Source organism: Heterocephalus glaber, unplaced genomic scaffold (genome assembly GCF_053883595.1).
Source record: "Heterocephalus glaber isolate CG9 unplaced genomic scaffold, H.glaber_assembly_v1.0 deba00000331, whole genome shotgun sequence".
Taxonomy (NCBI): domain Eukaryota; kingdom Metazoa; phylum Chordata; class Mammalia; order Rodentia; family Bathyergidae; genus Heterocephalus; species Heterocephalus glaber.
The window spans coordinates 23,379,242-23,396,467 of NW_028258142.1; the positions used below are offsets into that span (position 1 = coordinate 23,379,242).

Here is a 17,226-nt window from a genome sequence, read left to right on the forward strand (position 1 = left end):
TATCGTCTGCTTTATAATAAGCTTTTAAAGGTAAGTATATCTTTCCCTGAGTTCTGTGAGCTGCTCAAACAAATGAATTGAACTCGAGGAGGCAATGTGGGAACCCTGATTTATCGAAAGTAGGTCAGAAGCACAGGGAAAACAATCTGGGGCTTGTGCCTGACATCTGAATGAGGTGCCTTCTTGAGGACTGAGCCTTCACCCTGTGGCATGTGACAATATCTCCAGGTAGAGTGTCAGAGCAGAACTAGATTAGAGGACTCCCAGATGGAGTCTGCTGTGGAATTAACTGCTTGCTTGTTGGGGAGAGATCCTCAAATATCTGGTGCCAGAAGTGATTTGTGTTGTGAGTGTACAATGGGAGAAACTGATTTTGAGTTGTTTTTTCTTTATCATCAGAATTATCATCTATTTAACAACAGCGTGTGAGAGGCAGGGTTCAGGCAGGCAAATAGTTATGACCACAAGAGTATCAGACTTTATTCCAAGTTACACATGATAGAGAACACTGGTTGGTATAAGATGAGCCTTCTTGCCCAGACCAAACAGTTGCCAAGACTTATACTGAGTGGAAGGATTGCCTAGCAGTAGCTATTTAGTGTGATGATGGCGTTTGATAGTTTGGACACAAACACCATTGTCACACTCCACAGCTCTGCTAAGGGAAATCTGTAGGTGTGAAGGTGTTAACTTCACCTCCACATTCCACCATTGTCACTGCCAATCATCAGGGATCCTTTCCAGCTCCACATATGTGACCTGAGCAGAGGAAAGAGGAGTCATGGAAGTCGAGCATCTTGAGGAATGGAGAGAGATCAGGACTCACAGATGGAAAGCATCTGTATTTTGGAATAGTAGTGTTAGTTAAGAGACCCACAGCCTTATGTTCCTACCACCTAACAAAGCTCTCCTGCTGACAGGAATGAAGACTTTCTATGGAAATGAATTGGAAATCTGTTTGCATCAATCTTCTAAAAGGACTGAGTGAAAAAGAATCCTGAGAGGGAATAGATTTTAGAAAGCAAATACTCAGCAGAAGATCACATTAAAATGGCAATAACACCACTGGATAAATGAAACCTCCCCAACTCACCTCACCGTACTTCCCAATCCACCATCAGTAAATGTGATCAATTTTACAGTCTAAGAAAATTAAAATTCTGTTTTACAGGGATCCAACAACAAAATGTAGTCTCTTGGTGGCATCTCTTGGATATAGAGGCTCCCATCTTGCTCAAAATGTAAACCCAACTCACCACAGTCATTTTCCACTAGAGCAATGGGAGGGAGATGAGGAGAGATAAGAGGGAAGAAAGATGGAGAGAGGGGAAACTTGTCAATTTTTAGTTAAAAGTTCTCATTTTCTAGCAAAATGTAAGCTCTGTGAGTGAATCTCTTCTGGATTTACTTGGGTTTCCTGTTAAAAATGGCTTCCAACTGTTACATGAACCCCTGCCCACAGTGGAGAATGAGGAAAAATGAAAGCCTTTTACCTAATCCTTTATTTTCTCCAAATGCTGGGAAAGGGGAAGGTTGGGGGTCAGTCATTTTTCCCTTAGGATAACTGAAGTGTTAACATTTAACCAGAGATTAGCTGTACCCATAAAACTGACCTGGATGTAACAACTGAAAATGAATTTTTTTTTTTTTTTTTGCATTTTTCAGTAAAAATGCCCCTTATTCCTACACAGACTATGAAATCATCCTCTTCAAACTAGACTCCAAATCAGAACACTGTGAAAACCACTGCATGGGCTTGGACTGTTGAACCCTGCCTCTTTTTCCACCCCCCTTTCCTTTCTTACTATGCTGATTCGCTGTTCTTCCACTTCCTTTCCTCCCTGTCTGTGTCCTTGGCTTGCCTTCATGAGACGCTGTCTTCTGTGAAACCATGAGAAAGTGCCACTTGGCCCAGTGTTAGGCAAGCTCTCTGCAGGGAGAACACCCCACATGGCAGCTTTGCTTGGCTCAAAGAAGACTGGGTGCAAACCCTGGAGCTATAGCTGGCCCCACCCTTACCTCAACTGTCCAGGGCGCTACAGGTATGGTGGTGGAGATCCATTCAGCATGATGAGCTGTCTTCTAGTATTTCCCTGTTCCTACTGCTCTTCCTCACAAGTCAGCCAGCCTCACCCTCTTTTGTGTGTGCCTGAGGAGCCTAGAATAGGAATCCCCTCCTCCTGATCACTCCAGGGATGTTGCTAAGCACTACCATGGGAATCTAGAAATCTAAGCTCAACTGGGAAGAAGCAATGAGAGGTGAACCATCGACTAGTGAAAACGGTCCTGCTAGGATATGCTTGGAGAACTCCATCCTGGGTCGTGGTGTGGGCTCACTTCATTTCTCAGGGCCTCACCCAAGTGTCTGGAACCCACTGTTCTCCATGATGGCTTTGTTTGGTTTTGAATAATCTACAAAAGACCAGAAACAAAAGAAAGTAAACAAAGAAGAAGCAAAAAAAGGAAAATTTGATGTATTACAGATAAATCTTACCAAATTCCTCCCTCCTATTTCCATGGCCCAGAAATATATTTCAAGGAAAACGTAAAAATTTGTTGAGAATTTTACTGATAAAGTTGTTCAGGGTGGCATTGTTTATAAAATTAAAAACTAGAAAAAACCCTAAATGTCTAATGATAAGAATATTTATGATAACAACATAGTCATTTAATTGATGTTGTAGAAAAATGATTTCGACTTGGAAATTCAAGATTTGTTACTGAGTGAAGAAGTCATTTATCAAACAATATACACAATATGAGCCCTTTTCTGTGAAAAATACATATATGGCAGCAGGAAAAACATCAAATGTTAACCATGGTTTTATCTTTGGAGAGAAGATTACGGTTTCATTTTTTTCTTCTTTTATGTCTCTGCATTCATTAATTTCTGCAATTCACGCAGCACTTTTGAGAAGAGAAAAATGATTAGAATTTTAAAATCATTATGTTGGATTCCCTAATAACAATTCCTTCTTGTAAAGCACTTTTCTGAAATTTGGAGATTGAGACCTCCCCTACAAATACTTTGTGACAAGCATGAAAGTTAGTGCTGCTGAGAGAAGAGCCTTAGGCCAACTTCTTTGCAAATTATTAGTGAAATACTTTATTAGGGAGTCCAATAATTTATATTATTATTGTATCAAGAGATGTTTAATGAGTGTCGACTATTTTCTCTGCCTGGTGAACAGTGCTAAACAGCATTCATCTTTGATTCCTTCTTTGATTGCAAGAGTGGTTAACTGTCAATTGCTTTACAAGCAATTTAAACAAGCCAGCGGAATGCTTTCATTTTTTAAAGATGTATTTGATAATGTATCACTAGTAAAAATTGAAAGTGGTTAATGCCAAGATCTACTCTTGGATTTTTTTTTAATTCACATAGCCTTTTCTCATTCTGCAGGGTTACAAAGTCTCATGTTTCAGTATTTTCATATTTAACAGCTCAATGTAAATAGTACCAGTTAATATCCAACAGAGGGGCTGGGGTGTAGCTCAGCGATAGAGTGCTTGCCTGCCATACAGGAAGCCCTGGGTTAGATTCTTAGTTTAAAAAGAGAAAAAGAAAGAAAATGTATAAACTACTTGGGAATAACAGTACCTGTAATTACCTGTATAGAAGTGGAGGGGGAAACAATGCTTAAGAAAAAGTTGTAAGATATTAATCAGGGTGACTTGTTCAAATGTCACCAATTTTCTATAGTTTAGAAAAGGAGGGCCAGGGATTTAGCTCAGTGGTTCCACAGCCTGCCTCTCAAGCAGAAGGTCCCAAGTTCAATCCCTGGTACCAAAAAGAAAAGAAAGAAAAGAAAAGGCTTCAAGAGATCTTAGCTTCTCTAGGCCTCTGATCTCATCCACATAAACCTTCTACCATCTTTCTGTGTGTCTTAATTCCTGAGAGCTGCCCATGGGAAGTTGAGGGTAAAGCATTCCTAAATAACTATTAAAACTAAAAGTCAACACTGTGCCCTCGCTTTCCTACATGGGATGGGATCGCGTGCCATTTCTAGCAGCTGTGGTCAATTCTGAATACAGTTTTCCCATTGAACCTGTGAGGAAAAATAAGCTGCACTGGGTTTGCTGCTCTTTGAATGCCATGGCTTTCCTTTCCTAAGTGGGAAAGAAAGTTCATTAAGAAGGAAGCCATATGAAGCTTAACTTTCCAGCAAATCCATCACCCCTTAAGTACTCTCCATGCTCCATAGCTCCCAGGAAAACACCTTAGATTCCTAAGTATCAGAAATATTACAACTTCCTATCCTTCCTCAAGTCAGTGTTCAGTTTGTCTTTACTATAATATTTTGTTCTTTGGGTCTAAGAATACGTAGGGGCCAGCCCCATCAGGTCAAGTAGAGAGTGCTTTGGGGACTGGGAAATGTCACCTCATTGCAAAATTAACCCATCCATACCAAAAATGATTTCTCAAGAAACAAAAAGCCAAAACAGAATAAAACAAAATGATGCTTTTAAATTCTAAATCCACATTTACTGTCACAAAATAAATGTGTTAAATGCATTAATTTGATTCTTTCAGGCTATGATAGTCTAGATGAAGACAAAAAAAATTAGTATCATACTTTTGAGTCTTGTCAATTTGAAAACACATGGAACTTTTAAAATAGAATGTTCTTGACAACAGGCACAAAGCAGCATTTCTGTTTTTATTGAGATCCATTGGATGGTGAAATCTGGAATGTTCCTTATTCATGTATTTAATATCTATGTTTATCACCAACCTGGGGTGAAGGAGGAATTATCAGGCAAATTCTCAGTCAAGATGGGGCCTTAGTGGATTTTTTTTTTTTGGTACTGGAATTGAACTCAGGACCTTGCACTTGTGAGGCAGGCGGTGGAACCACTGAGCTAAATCCCCAGCCCTCAGTGGATTTTTTAAAGAGAGAAATGCTGAGGCTTGGGGATTCCTAGGGACCGGTTTCATTTTTGTGTAGGTGGCCAGCTGAGGGAAGAGACTGGGCAGACATATGCAAAAGGAACAATTCCCATGCCGGTATTTTAGAAGTATGAGAACACAACAACACATTTTGCCCATGTGTTTGCCCTGAAGCACAGGGAAGGGAAGGTTCCTGGTCAAATAAACCTAATCCAGTTAGTCATTCTGGTAGAATCCTGATTCCAGGGCTTGGTGTTATTAATAAATGAGGCCACTGTAAAACAGGAAGCAGTTTACTGCACAGACATTTCAAGGAGAGAAATAAAAGTCCACAGTGTCTCTGGATCCTCAACTTCATCATAGCCTCACTCTTTCCCTCCATAAGGGTGAGAGGAACCTTCAAGAAAGTCTCCAGTCTTCCTTAGGCTTTCTGAAGAAAGTGAATAATCACAGCAGACAAGTGCAAATACGATGTGTTGCTCAAAGACCAAGTTGGCAGCTCACCCTTATTCTAAACAGCCAGTAGCCACCCTGGAGAACAGCCTGCTTCATTCAGGGGAGCTGAAGGCCCCATGGGAGACGGGCACTTACCTCAGTCAGCACTGGTCTTCTCTCAGTCCCAGACCCCTCCTCTGGCTGGCAGGAAGGTGTGTAGGGGCGAGAGTCCTGCGTTTCTGTCGCTTTTAGGCCTCTCCCGTCTCCCTTTATGGGATCCAGGGTTTAAAAGTAAACAATTCTTTCTGTTTCTGATAAGTCACATTAAATTATTGATTGTGGGAGAAGGGAGGGCATGACCTTAGTCCACTAAATCAGCATCACCTTTGGTCAAACACTAAGCAAGACCGAATGTCTAGCATACCCAGCTCTGCTGTGTGTGTGGCCTCCAGCAGACAGACATGGAGGCCAAAGGGGTGACATGGGCATTGTTCCTGGGAAACAATTTCCCTCTCAGAAACCCAATTTAAACTTCGTTAGCTCTTTCCTCACAGGAAGACTCCAGTTTATTACACTGTCATTGCCTCAGGTTCCTAGAACCAGAAAAGTCACCTGCACCCATGAAACGCATCCTTGGCTCATCATACTTTGAGCTCCTGACCAATATTTGGAAGTCAATCTCATGGTCTCCTTGACCTGGTCAGTTCTGGTGTATTTATGATCTATTTACTGGTTATGCCAAGCATTGTTTATGAAGTGCCGTCTCATTTGCTGAGCTCTGAAATGCAAGGGGAATACCATAAACAGTTTAGTCTGTGAGTAAAGACAGATATATAAGCAACAACAACCATGGAGGCTGCCATGGGCCTAAATACATTCTGTTGTCAGCTATGTGTGTGTACGTGTGTGTGTGTGTGTGTGTGTGTGTTTATGATATTGGGGATTGAACCAAGGAGCTCTTTACCACTGAGCTACATCTCCAGCCCTTTTTACCTTTTAATTTTGGGACAGAGTCTCATTAAGTTGCCCAGTCTGCACATTGAGGGAATACTCTTAAGTGAAATAAATAGGACACACATGTGTAAATACCAAATAGTTTCTCTGGTGTGAGAAACTGAAAGTGTAAATAAGGACTAAATGTATAATAGGTAATGTGAAATAGGAAGAAAAGGGGCAAAGGAGAAGGAAATGGGAGGGCTAGGGGAAAGGATAGAAGGGAATGGGATTAATATGAGAAAATGGAAAAATAGGAACAAAATCTTTGTAAATAGGGAGGACTGGAGAGGTTGAAGGGAGGGCTCGGCAAGGGTGAAAAATAAGAACCAAGAGAGACTATGTAAAGGTGCAAATTTCCAATGATGAATGTCATTATGTTGTATATCTAAAATGTACCAATTATTAGAATGAATAATCAATAATGTAAAATAGGAAGAAAAGGTTCAAAGGGGTAGGGGTAGTGGGAGGGGCAGGGGAAAGGAAAGAAGGGAAAGGAAAAAATGATGAGAAATGGAAAAAATGGAAATAAAGTCTTTTTAAATAGGGAAGGGTGGAGGGGGTGAAGGGAGGGCTAGGAATGGGGAAAAAATAAGAACCAAGATGCATTATGTAAAGGTACAATTCCCAATGAGAAATGTAATTGTGTTGTATACCTACAATGTACCAATAAAAGAATTTAATACAAAAAAAAAAAGTTGCCCAGTTTGGCTTTGAACTTGTAATCTTCCTACTTCAGTCTCCTGAGTTTAGATTACAGAAGTGCACCGATATACCCAGTGGCTATTCTTTTTATTGTCTCAGACCAGTTTTTTTTCCTCTTTAGGTCATTAGGCAGTTTGATTGCTTAAGCTTTAAAAGAAAACCATTTGCTACTCTCCTCTAGTAGTAAGCGTGGTCCAAAGTGAGGCCTAGCCTTTCTGATGAAAGCTTATGATGCTTTGCGGGGATGTTCTTGACTGGCAGGTACTGTCACCAGCCCCACACTTTCTTTTAGTTGTCCTATCTCTTTTCAGGTTGTGGCTTTTTCTTGTTCCTCCCCAAGAACTGATCTAAAGAAATGAGCCCAAAATGTTGCCTCTGCTCATCGGTCCCGTGGCCACTCCTTTTTGCCCAGTGGGAGATTCAGTTACTTCCCCCATGTCTTCTGCCCACCTGAGGTAATCGGGTGGCCTCTCTCCTAGAAACCCCAGGGCCTTTGCATGAGGGCTGAGGTTCGGGCTGGCACATTCATATAGTAAAAGCTCAAAGTTCATCCTGAGGTGGGGAAAAAGTCCTAATGATCCTCTGGAAGTCTCACAGTCCTGTGCTCTCCAGCTTTGTTCAGTGGCGACGGCATCAACCTCATCTTTTTAAAGGTCATATTACTGGCACAGCAGTGTCACAGCTGCTTGCCGTAACTTGCTTTGTGCTTTTATTGCTTCTCTTAGTCACAGGAATCATATTTCTTTTCAGAAAATTACTGCAAATTTTTCTCCTTTAAAGTGAAACAGATTCCTCAGGGCTCCCCATGTAGACATCCTTTCCGAGGGCAGGACAAACCCCTCTCACCACCAGGCCTCACCCAGGACATCTGGGCCCTTTCATCAGGTTCTCTTGGTCCATGCAAGTTGATGCCTTTTTACTGAGATAGTTTCTCCATTATTTAGAAAATCATGCCGAAGCAAAAGCTCAACTTTCAGATGATTTTCTTTAAATTCCCAGCCATGGTTCTTAAAAGGATTCTGAATTTCAGAAACAGGATAAAACTTTTCTAAAATTCTTTCAGCAAATCACACAACCCTTCCTCAGCTGCCTTTAAAACTGACTTTTTTTTTTTTTTTAATGTTTTAAGAAATAAAGGATGTATTCTCTTGAGACAAGGTAAGTTTCAAATCTGGCAAGATTGCAGATCAGCTTGGAAAGTTTGAATCACTAATGTTTGTCCTGAGACACAAGCTGCAAAAGTGAGCTTCACCCTCCAGGAAAGACAAAACCAGGTAACTTTCCCCTGGTTGCAGCTGGAAGCAGGCTCCACCCAGTGGCGGGGACTGACTCGAGCGTTTTCTCATCGCCCTGCCATAAGTAGCCAGCTTTCGTAAACACGGCTGGTGGAGGGGAATCAGGGTCAGTGAAGAATGACAAGCTTTTGCCAGGAAGGACCATGAGGTCTGGAAAGTGTTAAACCTGGATGCAGTCAAGATTCTTTGCCATGTGGAACTTTGCTTTTGGACAAGACACTTTATATTTCTGAGACTGTAGTCTCTCTGAGTCGCGAAGCTGAGAATTCTTGCTTTTATTTTCCTCTAGGGTGAAACAGGAGATGGATTAGTCATTAGGAATAAATGGGGGACACAAGGGTGGATCAATTACACAGGTCACGGGCTGTATTGACTAATTGGTTATTTATTCCACTAGGAAAGACAGAGGAGTGTCACTTACCGTGTGCAGGGCACCGGCCAAGCATGGAACTGGAGAGGTGCTGAGTTGCCACAGCCCCTGATTTGTATTTAAGAGAATCAAATCACTTTAAACCAATGTCGCCATCCAGGACCCAAGGGAAAACTGGATAATGACAGCACGTCGTGATTTCATCCTTGTTGTCACACACAGGTCCCTTCACATTAAATGTCCTCTTGTCAGTGAGAACAGGCCCCGTACCCTGGTGACACCTGGGGTGTGGGGACAGGTGCGCAAGTGAGGACTCAAGAGGAAGGGTCATCACATGAATGAATGAATGAACGAATGGTACCTGGTCTCAAGAGGAGGTGGAAACTAAATTGTGAACATTGTGATTTTTCTCCCCTAAACATTTCAGCACACATCTCCAAAGAATAATAGCATTCTATTTAACCTTAGTACCATTATCAAGGTTAATAGCAATTCCTTAATAATATCTAATATTCAGCTCATTTTCAAATTTCCCAATTATCCTCCAATGCCTTTCAGAGTTTTGTTTATTTGTTTGTATTATACTAGGATCTGTGGGCTGGGCATGTAGCTCAGTGGTACAGCATTGCCTAGCACGTGTGAGGCCCTGGGTTTGACCCCCAGTACTGAGAAAACAAGACAAAACTAGGATCTAGTCAAAATTCATGCCGCATTCAGTTCTTCTTTCCTCATTTTTAAAAATGACAAAATCAGTTCAACGCTCTCCAGCATTCTGCCAAATATTAGGTTTCTTCCACAGCCTTTTCAGAGAGGGGCCACTTCTCTTGGATTTCTAAGGAAAGAAGGCCTAGAATCCCGCACCCCACTCTGCCTGGCTTCCCTCGCTCTATGGCCCCTCCTTCTGGGGAGGAGCTAACACGTTCGAGAGAATCATCCTTAAACATCGAACAAGACCCCCAAGGAGTCTGCAGTCATTTATTCATCCAAGAAATATTTGTTAAACTGGGTGCTGTGATACCAGCCTGTAATCCCAGCACTCTGGGAGGCTGAGGCAGGAAGATTACAAGTTTGAGCCCAGTTTAGGCTCCATAGTGAGACCCTATTGAGAGCCACTATATCCTGGCCATATTCTAGCTACTGAGTATAGAGCACCAAAGCATCTAACAAGCAAACGTAACCAAAGGAAAATGTCTTCCTTCCCTCAGGGAGCTTCCATACACAAAGAGACAATACACAAAATAAGGAAAAGTGAGAGAAGGGGTAGTGAGTTTGAGGGAAAGACTCAAATTAAAATAGTGCGAGCAGGGCCTCACAGTGGTGGAGTTTGAGTAGAAGGCAGAGAGAGTTAAGAAGTAAGCCATGAGGTTGGGGAGTGTAGCTCCGTGGTAGAGCACTTGCCTAGCATCTACCAGGTCCTGAGACTGATCTTCAGCACTGGGGAGAAAAAACGTAAAGCACTGGGAAGAACATTCCTAGTCAGACAGATCTGCAGGCTGGGATATGTCCCAAAACAATTAAGAAGATTAGTAAGGCCAGCGTGTTCTGAAAGAGCGCTGTAGAGCCCTCCAGGCCATTGTAAGGATTTGTCCTTATTCGGCATTTACAGTCCAAAGTCTACCTAGCTAATGCTATCTTCAGAAGGTAGAAAACAAATACTTAATTTCTATTGCATTTATTTCGTGTACTGAGGATTGAACCCAGGACCTTTGCACTGAGCCACACCCCCAGCCTTTTTTTCTTTTTTCCCTTTCGTTCTTTCTTTCTCTCTTTTTTTTTTTGAGACAGGGTCTTGCTAAGTCATTAAATTGCCCAGGGTGGGCTTAAACTTGCAATCCTGCCGCAGCCTCCCAGGACGCTGGGATTACAGATGTGCAGCACCACACTCAGCTTAATTGCTACTATTTTTAGTAAGGAGAAAATGAATTAGGATTGGAGTTCCAATGATCATTCAAAAATCAGTCCCAACTCAAGCTCATTTCATAACTGTTTCTAAGAGTCCTTTGGACAGGTTGCAGAGATGTTAAAATGTGGGGAAAATTGTGTGTTTTTAAATCAATGAAATATCTTTTGAATGTCTCCCTCTCTCTTCCTTTCTTCCTGTTTGAGTGCTGTGACACAGACAGGTGATTAACAGCACTGACTGTGGAGCTAAATCTTAGCCTCCCACTTGTTACTCCGAGAGCAAGGTAGTTAACCTTTCTGTGCCTCAGTTTCCTCAATTAATAAATTTGTATCAGTAGTAATACATGCTTCCCATGGTCACCGTGAAGACTGAATGAATTATCAATACATATAAGCTTAGGATGGTGCCTGGCACAAAGTAACGCTATTAAGTGTCAACAACATATTTGATGTTTCTTATTCCAATTTTAAAGGAAAGCAACTGCTCAAATGCACAGCTGGTCTGTGTCAAGCTGCACCTGAAGCCCACTTTTCCAAGGGCTCTGCTACAGCCCTCTACCAGTCTCCCTGCCATGCCCAGGAAGCAAGCCAGGCTCCAGTGCCTGTGACTTTACTTCCCAGGAGTAGCTCAAAGCCCTGAGCTTGCTGCCAAACTCTTCAGTCACATATTTCGAACCAATCCATGTTCTTTGTACAGATGTTCCTTCACTGTGCTTCACAAGCTACCTCCTGTCACTGTGAGAAATAAGACCTGCACCTCAAAACACTAAACCTCCTTTCCCGAGAAGGAAAAGAAACAAGCACATGGAGAATAGGAAGGTCTTCATGCAGGAGACCCAACACTCAGGTCAAAGGTCTGAGATCCTCAGGAAAGAAAGGCCAATCCCAGCAATTCCTCTAACTCTTTCTGATTTTAACAGAATTTTGACCGCATCCTCTCTTCCACCTTCAGAGATCTCATTTGGAAAAAGCAAAATCATGTTGTCAAATGCCACACAAAGAAAGGTTTAGTTGCTGCATTCATTCATTTGTCCCTTTTTCCCATCCTAGGTAGCTCCTTTTGGGACTTGGGCTACTATCGCTGAATCATCTCCCGAACATGCTGCCCAGAAGCGTACTGAGCCTTCTAAGCACAATTCCAAAGTAATGCAGATTTTTAAGGGTTAAAGGAACAGAACGCCCATACACTGTCAACCATCTCAAATGCACCCCAGCTTGGTGGTCTCTGCGGTAATTTTCTTGAAGGCCAGGGCAAGCTACATGAAAGACTTCACAAACCAATGTGCATTTTTTTCATAGTGCCCTTGAAGTGGGAACTTAGCAGGAAATTACGAGCTACCTGGTCACTATAATAATGCTCCTTGGTCTCCCTCCAGTTCTAGTCTTAGGTTGAGAAATTCAGGGGCAAACTCCAGGTCTGTGTTTCTCTTACACGCTGGGGCTCGTGTGCCCCTCTTCCTGAGTGTTACGCATCACCCCTACTTGGATGGAGAGTTCTCTCCCCCATCTTCTGCTACAAGTCACTTTCTTCCCCTTCTGCTCTTCTTGCCCAGTTCCCATCATCTTTCCCTGTTCCATAGAAGGCATCTATAACCCTGAGGTCTGCACACGAGCACCTGCCAACAAAGCTGTCTGTACGCTCTGTTTCCTCTCCATTAGCTCCTACCCAGCCACTTAGCTATGGAGAGAACCAACCTAAGATTTGTCCTGAAGAAAACCAGCGTCCTATATAAGGGATTGCTAGATAGCAAGTTAATTTATTCACTTTCTGTCCTGGTGGCAGCGGCTTTCATTTCACTTTTGTTTCAGAGTCAGGAAGAGACAGAATCAGCACAGTTTATTTTCTGTTTTACAGCACTACAGACTACTCCAGAATTCATGGAGTCAGATGCTAAGCTAATTGGTTTTTTTTTAGGCTAATTGTTTGATCAGTGGTCTTAATGTCTCACTTGACTCTTGACAGAATATTAGACTACATACTTTTTTCCTACTCTCTTCTTGTCCCAACCTGATATTCCTGTCACTGCCAAAGGCAGTGATGATGAACCTTTTAGAGCTTTCAATGATACAAACAGCCCACTGCAGCATGCATGCCCAAAGTTCCCAACCACTGGCCGAAGGTCCAAATGTCAGACTTGAGTGGAGTTAAGACACAATTCCAGCCTACAGGTGTTTGAGCCAAGCACAAGACATAGATGCTGCTGACTGTTTACTTTAGGCAAGGACTGAGGAACTTGGGGCAGATTGAAGAGGTAGGACATTCAAATCGCTTACTCGCACTTTGTGGAAATAGGCACATGAACACCTCAATGAACAAACAAATGGGCTCAAGCATCAGGGAAGGGATCTTAGACTGATTGCCCCAGGAGCCCTCTACAGAAGACAGTCACAAAACCTAGTTCTGAGCTTAAGCCTGCCCTGTGGCTCACTTGTACAGGTCCAAATGTTCCTCATTTACCATACTGAGAAAAGCTTAATTCAGTCACCAGTGGACCCAAGGTGGACTGCTAATGATGAGAACAGGAAATGTGGAAGGCACAGGGGATTGTGGGAAGCATCGGGAATCATAGGAGCCACACAGGGAGGGGATCATGGGAGGAACATGTAGCAGTTCTTTGATAGTCTTTAGGGTATATAAGAAGAGACAGAGAAGGTAGGCTCTAGGAGCAGCAATAAAACAAAGGTAGTGGGATTGGAAAGATGAAGATTTATGGTAGTCAGGGTTTTTTCTCCTTAGAAAACTGTACCATGAGTATTATTCAGAGCAGGAAAATGTGAAGTTTTAATCTTGTTTTTCTGCCACTTCCTTGCTGGAGCAATTTGAACCTAAATTTCCTAATCTGTAAAGTTCAGATTATAATACTTACCTTCTTACCTTCCAAGACTATGAAAATTATTTTATATATAAATTACTTGTTACCTGGTAAGACTTCAACAAATATTATCATCATTAGGCAGACCTTACAGATGAAGCTTTGAGGGGGAGACACTTGCTTGATTGGCTGGTGGAAGGGTGTGAAATTATTTACCATCACAGAAACCACATGCTGATTTCTTGTCCCTAGCCCCTCTGCAGCCAGGACTGTGGAGCCCAATTCCTGCAAATTTCCTCCCTCATTTTGCTAGGAATAAAAGACTCTTGGGTCAGAGATTAGGGAGGAGTCCAGAGGGCAAATCTGAGCATTGGCCGGAACCCCAAGGATTCTCCTCTGCCTGAGTCTGCCAAGTGATCAGAACAAGTTCCAGATAAAAGATAAAGTACTGATTAAGTGGTGGCACCATACCTGTCCATTGGTGCCCTTCCCTCCCACCATTCTTCCCGTCACTCAGAGCTGCTCTGGCCCTTAAGAGGGACAGCTGGAGAGCCCCAGGCACATGGGGACCCTCCCCAATCTCTCTCACCCTTTGGTTTAGCAGAATGGGACTGGATCAGAAGTTAGTACACTGGACATGGTGGTCTCAACCCTTACAGTTGGAATGGGCTCTCCTTCTTAGCTTTGCCCCGAGCCAGCTCTGTCCCTGCTTAAGTGGCCTAGGAACAAGTTAGTTGCCTTCAGTTTCCCTACTGGCCTGTGATAGGCAATCCTTTTGCATATTCTAATAACGAAACACAACCCTCCTCATCCACTTGTTAGTGCCTTCCTCTTGGGTTCTATAAAGCACTCAGTTGTTGTTTTGCAAGAAAATATGAAACTGATCATTTCTCCATGACAAAAAGATTTGTATTACCAAAATCAAATTTAGTTTCTTCTACTTTGTGATTATACTTTTCTGTACACAATATATCTTTTCATTTTTTTCCCCAGTACTGGGAATTGAAACTAAGGCTTTCACACTGAGCTACATCCCCAGTCCTTTTTAAAATTCGAGACAGTGTCCTGCTATGTTCCCCAGGCTGGGCTCGAACTTGCAGTCCTCCTGCCTCAGCCTCCCAGAGTGTTGGCAATACAGGTGTGTGTCACCATGCCCTAACTTTTCATTTTAATGCTCAGTCATAGTGTAAAATTTTGAGGATTTTTTAAAATGGTAAATTAAAAATGCATTGTACCAAAATGCAGATAGCATATTGAGATTATACAGTGAGCACCAGTGCAAGTCAATGTCAATTATGTCACGTCTGCCACCTGGTCAGCAGCAAATGAAGATGCCATGACAGCCCTAAGAGCATCCTAATTTCAGAGATGTTAAACATGAGTGTGGCAGGTGCTTTAATAGGTAAGATACAATTGTTTTACAAAGCTATAATAACTTTAGCAACTTGTATTTTCATTCAGTGTTCTCTCCTTAACGTATTTTTAGGTTAAGGAATATTTGTATTAACACTCTTAAAAATAACTTCGGATTCTACTTTATTTCACTGTGCTCCATTAACGGCATTTATAATTCACCAAACCTAATTTGAGGTAATTGGGACTCTACCTTTTCTTCAGAATGATAAACAGTGATAAAAAGACCATCTTTGCAGATGGATAATTGGACATATCTTTGGTGACTTTTGTAATAATACATTTGGTATCAGAAAAAATGGACAAAAGTGTTTCTTGCCTTTGAGAACGTAGGTAAGTTCTCTCATTTCCATATTCAGAAATCACTGCTACAAGTTAGCTAGTACATTCTCAGATCAAGAATGTCCAAAATCTTGTTATATCTGCTGACAGACTCCCTTTTTAAACTAGAAATCCAGTTAGCAGATAAAAATACAGGGCACCCAGTAACATTTTAATTTCAAATAAACAACAAAAGTTTTTAGTATAAGCATACCCTATGCAATATTTGCAATAATCAGGCATACTTATACAAAAGTATTCATTTCTTATATGAAATGTAAATTTTATTTTATTTGGCCACCCTAACCCCAGTGTATCCTAGGAGTCTGCAGGAGCCTGTGCTAATCCACTGAGCTGGTCAGCTCATTCTGGAGGTTCCAGGTCAGCTTCCTTAGAATTATTTCCTTGAGTACATGATTATTTTAATTAAGTGTTTTATTTAGCCTTAGCTCTTTTATTGCACAAAAAGCACTGTCAATAGGAAGGACAGGGAGAGCTGGAAAAAAACAGTGAACTCAGAGTCAAAAGACAGACATTAGGAGCAAGTGTGCCAATGACATATGTAATCCCAGCTTCACAGGAGGCTGAGGCAGGAGGATTACAAGTTCATGGTCAGCCTGGGCAATATAGTTGAGATCCTGTCTCAAATTTTTTAAAAATAAATATTTTCTTTGAAAAAGGGGTGATGATGTAGTTCAGTGGTAGAGCAAGCATGAGGTTGGATCCCTAGGACCACATACACACACACACACACACACAGAGAGATATTGGCAGTTTTGCCCTCTTGTACCTTATACAAAAGCCTTATCTCCTTGACTTTCATATTTCTACATAAAAACACGGGAACCATATTATCTGACTGTTCTTCATATTGCTGTGTAAAATAGCATGGGCTTATTTATGTGAAAGATTTTATAAACTGCAATCTCCCAAATAGTATTACTTTAAAACCACAGGAGAAAGTCCCATGATGTTCCAGCGTTCGACACTGAATTTTCTCAGGCTTCCGCGGCTGCAGCCTTCCCATAGTCACCTGGACCGCTCACCACCCCGACCAGCATAAGCTACTTCTCAGACCCCCAGAAAGTACAAGCGCTCTTAGCAATGGTTCAGTCGGAGGTGCTGCACTCTGGAGGCCAAAGACCCCAAGGAAGTAGATTCTCTCCAAAAATTTTAGGAAAAGTATTCAAGTAGATTTTTGTGTTTTGAGAGCAAGATTTTGATTAGACCTGATGTCTGGATTTATGAGATACCTTCTTCTGTGCAAGCAGTGGAAAGGGCATTAAAGGATAATCAATAGCTCAGACAAGAATTCTGACCCAGGGAAAAACAAATCAATATCTTAACCTCAAGGATATTGGCTCTTTAGCTGAATTTGTGAACAGGAGAAAACCCCATCTAGCACTGTCAAGAGGAAGATCGGCTGTTGGCAGTTTGGTAAAGCTGTGGTGTTTTAGGGGGCTGAGGGATGTTAGCCACCAGGCTGAATCTTTAAGACAGACCATGGCAGTTAAAAAAAAAGTGTACACACACACACACACACACACACACACACACACACACTTTGGGCCAGAGAATGCATCCTTAAGTAGTATACAAAACCTAAAGTCAAGAATTTCTGAACATTAGATGATATAATTCAAAAAATGCAAAAATGGAAAAATGTTAGTAATACAAAGCACAGTCTCATTTTCTGTTTTCAGAGCATTCATATAGACCAAGATTAAATAATTCAAGATGAAAATAAGGGAAGGATTCGAACATAGGAATTTACAAAAAAGTAAACCATAAAAACATGGTTAACTTCACTAATAATTACAGAAGTGGAGATGAGATATCAGTTCTCAATGAGCAGATAAGTGAAAAATTAAAAACTATTCAATATTCAGTATTGGCTCCACTGTGGACAATTTGCTTCCAAATGTTGCCAAAAGTGGTGACAGTCTACTTTCTCTCTCCCTCTCTCTCTCTTTCTCTCTCTCTCTCTCTCTCTCTCTCTCTCTCTCTCTCTTTCGGTTTCTTGGAGACAGGGCCTTGCTGTGTAGTTAGGCTGGCCTTAAAGTCACTATGTAGCCCAGGCTGGCCTTG

The 17,226-nt window shown here is 41.8% G+C and overlaps 2 long non-coding RNA genes across 2 annotated transcripts in view; one reads left to right on the forward strand and one right to left on the reverse strand.

Annotated features, from left to right (window-relative positions):
• The window catches only part of LOC110344629 (uncharacterized), a 58,475-nt gene that overhangs the window by 13,301 nt on the left and 27,948 nt on the right, over nucleotides 1-17,226 (forward strand). The gene's annotated exons all lie outside the window — the stretch shown is intronic.
• On the reverse strand, nucleotides 456-6,000 carry LOC101717596 (uncharacterized). The gene is made up of 2 exons (XR_205795.4): nucleotides 5,483-6,000; nucleotides 456-2,412 (listed from the first exon to the last, which is right to left on the reverse strand). It is a non-coding gene; the product is annotated as an uncharacterized LOC101717596 (long non-coding RNA).